This window comes from Pelobates fuscus, chromosome 2, assembly GCF_036172605.1.
Source record: "Pelobates fuscus isolate aPelFus1 chromosome 2, aPelFus1.pri, whole genome shotgun sequence".
NCBI lineage: Eukaryota > Metazoa > Chordata > Amphibia > Anura > Pelobatidae > Pelobates > Pelobates fuscus.
Window position 1 is genome coordinate 3,762,708 of NC_086318.1, and position 6,000 is coordinate 3,768,707.

The following is a 6,000-nucleotide window of genomic DNA, read 5'->3' on the forward strand; positions in this document are numbered from 1 at the left end:
TATAGAGACTATTGGGTAAATTCACTGTATGTAGAGACTATTGGGTAAATTCACTGTATATAGAGACTATTGGGTAAATTCACTGTATGTAGAGACTATTGGGTAAATTCACTGTATATAGAGACTATTGGGTAAATTCACTGTATATAGAGACTATTAGGTAAATTCACTGTATATAGAGACTATTGGGTAAATTCACTGTATATAGAGACTATTAGGTAAATTCACTGTATATAGAAACTATTGGGTAAATTCACTGTATATAGAGACTATTGGGTAAATTCACTGTATATAGAGACTATTGGGTAAATTCACTGTATATAGAGACTATTGGGTAAATTCACTGTATATAGAGACTATTAGGTAAATTCACTGTATATAGAGACTATTAGGTAAATTCACTGTATATAGAGACTATTGGGTAAATTCACTGTATATAGAGACTATTGGGTAAATTCACTGTATATAGAGACTATTAGGTAAATTCACTGTAAATAGAGACTATTGGGTAAATTCACTGTATATAGAGACTATTGGGTAAATTCACTGTATATAGAGACTATTGGGTAAATTCACTGTATATAGAGACTATTGGGTAAATTCACTGTATATAGAGACTATTAGGTAAATTCACTGTATATAGAGACTATTGGGTAAATTCACTGTATATAGAGACTATTGGGTAAATTCACTGTATATAGAGACTATTGGGTAAATTCACTGTATATAGAGACTATTGGGTAAATTCACTGTATATAGAGACTATTAGGTAAATTCACTGTATATAGAGACTATTAGGTAAATTCACTGTATATAGAGACTATTGGGTAAATTCACTGTATATAGAGACTATTGGGTAAATTCACTGTATATAGAGACTATTAGGTAAATTCACTGTAAATAGAGACTATTGGGTAAATTCACTGTATATAGAGACTATTGGGTAAATTCACTGTATGTAGAGACTATTGGGTAAATTCACTGTATATAGAGACTATTGGGTAAATTCACTGTATATAGAGACTATTAGGTAAATTCACTGTATATAGAGACTATTGGGTAAATTCACTGTATATAGAGACTATTAGGTAAATTCACTGTATATAGAGACTATTGGGTAAATTCACTGTATATAGAGACTATTGGGTAAATTCACTGTATATAGAGACTATTGGGTAAATTCACTGTATATAGAGACTATTGGGTAAATTCACTGTATATAGAAACTATTAGGTAAATTCACTGTATATAGAGACTATTAGGTAAATTCACTGTATATAGAGACTATTGGGTAAATTCACTGTATATAGAGACTATTGGGTAAATTCACTGTATATAGAGACTATTAGGTAAATTCACTGTAAATAGAGACTATTGGGTAAATTCACTGTATATAGAGACTATTGGGTAAATTCACTGTATATAGAGACTATTGGGTAAATTCACTGTATATAGAGACTATTGGGTAAATTCACTGTATATAGAGACTATTAGGTAAATTCACTGTATATAGAGACTATTGGGTAAATTCACTGTATATAGAGACTATTGGGTAAATTCACTGTATATAGAGACTATTGGGTAAATTCACTGTATATAGAGACTATTGGGTAAATTCACTGTATATAGAGACTATTAGGTAAATTCACTGTATATAGAGACTATTAGGTAAATTCACTGTATATAGAGACTATTGGGTAAATTCACTGTATATAGAGACTATTGGGTAAATTCACTGTATATAGAGACTATTAGGTAAATTCACTGTAAATAGAGACTATTGGGTAAATTCACTGTATATAGAGACTATTGGGTAAATTCACTGTATATAGAGACTATTGGGTAAATTCACTGTATATAGAGACTATTAGGTAAATTCACTGTATATAGAGACTATTGGGTAAATTCACTGTATATAGAGACTATTGGGTAAATTCACTGTATATAGAGACTATTGGGTAAATTCACTGTATATAGAGACTATTGGGTAAATTCACTGTATATAGAGACTATTAGGTAAATTCACTGTATATAGAGACTATTAGGTAAATTCACTGTATATAGAGACTATTAGGTAAATTCACTGTATATAGAGACTATTGGGTAAATTCACTGTATATAGAGACTATTAGGTAAATTCACTGTAAATAGAGACTATTGGGTAAATTCACTGTATATAGAGACTATTGGGTAAATTCACTGTATATAGAGACTATTAGGTAAATTCACTGTATATAGAGACTATTAGGTAAATTCACTGTATATAGAGACTATTAGGTAAATTCACTGTATGTAGAGACTATTGGGTAAATTCACTGTATATAGAGACTATTGGGTAAATTCACTGTATGTAGAGACTATTGGGTAAATTCACTGTATATAGAGACTATTGGGTAAATTCACTGTATGTAGAGACTATTGGGTAAATTCACTGTATATAGAGACTATTGGGTAAATTCACTGTATATAGAGACTATTAGGTAAATTCACTGTATATAGAGACTATTGGGTAAATTCACTGTAAATAGAGACTATTGGGTAAATTCACTGTATATAGAGACTATTGGGTAAATTCACTGTATATAGAGACTATTAGGTAAATTCACTGTATATAGAGACTATTGGGTAAATTCACTGTATATAGAGACTATTGGGTAAATTCACTGTATATAGAGACTATTAGGTAAATTCACTGTATATAGTGACTATTGGGTAAATTCACTGTATATAGAGACTATTGGGTAAATTCACTGTATATAGAGACTATTGGGTAAATTCACTGTATATAGAGACTATTGGGTAAATTCACTGTATATAGAGACTATTGGGTAAATTCACTGTATATAGAGACTATTGGGTAAATTCACTGTATATAGAGACTATTGGGTAAATTCACTGTATATAGAGACTATTAGGTAAATTCACTGTATATAGAGACTATTGGGTAAATTCACTGTATATAGAGAATATTAGGTAAATTCACTGTATATAGAGACTATTGGGTAAATTCACTGTATATAGAGACTATTAGGTAAATTCACTGTATATAGAGACTATTAGGTAAATTCACTGTATATAGAGACTATTGGGTAAATTCACTGTATATAGAGACTATTGGGTAAATTCACTGTATATAGAGACTATTGGGTAAATTCACTGTATATAGAGACTATTGGGTAAATTCACTGTATATAGAGACTATTGGGTAAATTCACTGTATATAGAGACTATTGGGTAAATTCGCTGTATATAGAGACTATTGGGTAAATTCACTGTATATAGAGACTATTGGGTAAATTCACTGTATATAGAGAATATTGGGTAAATTCACTGTATATAGAGACTATTGGGTAAATTCACTGTATATAGAGACTATTGGGTAAATTCACTGTATATAGAGACTATTGGGTAAATTCACTGTATATAGAGACTATTAGGTAAATTCACTGTATATAGAGACTATTGGGTAAATTCACTGTATATAGAGACTATTGGGTAAATTCACTGTATATAGAGACTATTGGGTAAATTCACTGTATATAGAGACTATTGGGTAAATTCACTGTATATAGAGACTATTGGGTAAATTCACTGTATATAGAGACTATTGGGTAAATTCACTGTATATAGAGACTATTAGGTAAATTCACTGTATATAGAGACTATTAGGTAAATTCACTGTATATAGAGACTATTGGGTAAATTCACTGTATATAGAGACTATTGGGGAAATTCACTGTATATAGAGACTATTGGGTAAATTCACTGTATATAGAGACTATTGGGTAAATTCACTGTATATAGAGACTATTAGGTAAATTCACTGTATATAGAGACTATTAGGTAAATTCACTGTATATAGAGACTATTGGGTAAATTCACTGTATATAGAGACTGTTGGGTAAATTCACTGTATATAGAGACTATTGGGTAAATTCACTGTATATAGAGACTGTTGGGTAAATTCACTGTATATAGAGACTATTAGGTAAATTCACTGTATATAGAGACTATTAGGTAAATTCACTGTATATAGAGACTATTAGGTAAATTCACTGTATATAGAGACTATTGGGTAAATTCACTGTATATAGAGACTGTTGGGTAAATTCACTGTATATAGAGACTATTAGGTAAATTCACTGTATATAGAGACTATTAGGTAAATTCACTGTATATAGAGACTATTAGGTAAATTCACTGTATATAGAGACTATTGGGTAAATTCACTGTATATAGAGACTATTGGGTAAATTCACTGTATATAGAGACTATTGGGTAAATTCACTGTATATAGAGACTATTGGGTAAATTCACTGTATATAGAGACTATTAGGTAAATTCACTGTATATAGAGACTATTGGGTAAATTCACTGTATATAGAGACTATTGGGTAAATTCACTGTATATAGAGACTATTGGGTAAATTCACTGTATATAGAGACTATTAGGTAAATTCACTGTATATAGAGACTATTGGGTAAATTCACTGTATATAGAGACTATTGGGTAAATTCACTGTATATAGAGACTATTAGGTAAATTCACTGTATATAGAGACTATTGGGTAAATTCACTGTATATAGAGACTATTGGGTAAATTCACTGTATATAGAGACTATTGGGTAAATTCACTGTATATAGAGACTATTGGGTAAATTCACTGTATATAGAGACTATTGGGTAAATTCACTGTATATAGAGACTATTGGGTAAATTCACTGTATATAGAGACTATTAGGTAAATTCACTGTATATAGAGACTATTGGGTAAATTCACTGTATATAGAGACTATTGGGTAAATTCACTGTATATAGAGACTATTGGGTAAATTCACTGTATATAGAGACTATTGGGTAAATTCACTGTATATAGAGACTATTAGGTAAATTCACTGTATATAGAGACTATTGGGTAAATTCACTGTATATAGAGACTATTGGGTAAATTCACTGTATATAGAGACTATTGGGTAAATTCACTGTATATAGAGACTATTGGGTAAATTCACTGTATATAGAGACTATTGGGTAAATTCACTGTATATAGAGACTATTGGGTAAATTCACTGTATATAGAGACTATTGGGTAAATTCACTGTATATAGAGACTATTGGGTAAATTCACTGTATATAGAGACTATTGGGTAAATTCACTGTATATAGAGACTATTGGGTAAATTCACTGTATATAGAGACTATTAGGTAAATTCACTGTATATAGAGACTATTGGGTAAATTCACTGTATATAGAGACTATTGGGTAAATTCACTGTATATAGAGACTATTGGGTAAATTCACTGTATATAGAGACTATTGGGTAAATTCACTGTATATAGAGACTATTAGGTAAATTCACTGTATATAGAGACTATTAGGTAAATTCACTGTATATAGAGACTATTGGGTAAATTCACTGTATATAGAGACTATTGGGTAAATTCACTGTATATAGAGACTATTGGGTAAATTCACTGTATATAGAGACTATTGGGTAAATTCACTGTATATAGAGACTATTGGGTAAATTCACTGTATATAGAGACTATTGGGTAAATTCACTGTATATAGAGACTATTAGGGTAAATTCACTGTATATAGAGACTATTAGGTAAATTCACTGTATATAGAGACTATTAGGTAAATTCACTGTATATAGAGACTATTGGGTAAATTCACTGTATATAGAGACTATTGGGTAAATTCACTGTATATAGAGACTATTGGGTAAATTCACTGTATATAGAGACTATTAGGTAAATTCACTGTATATAGAGACTATTAGGTAAATTCACTGTATATAGAGACTATTGGGTAAATTCACTGTATATAGAACTATTGGGTAAATTCACTGTATATAGAGACTATTAGGTAAATTCACTGTATATAGAGACTATTGGGTAAATTCACTGTATATAGAGACTATTGGGTAAATTCACTGTATATAGAGACTATTAGGTAAATTCACTGTATATAGAGACTATTGGGTAAATTCACT

The 6,000-nt window shown here is 30.2% G+C and overlaps 1 protein-coding gene across 1 annotated transcript in view; it reads right to left on the bottom strand.

Annotated features, from left to right (window-relative positions):
* Positions 1–6,000, bottom strand: part of LOC134586380 (WAP four-disulfide core domain protein 5-like) — a 140,587-nt gene that overhangs the window by 125,690 nt on the left and 8,897 nt on the right. The gene's annotated exons all lie outside the window — the stretch shown is intronic.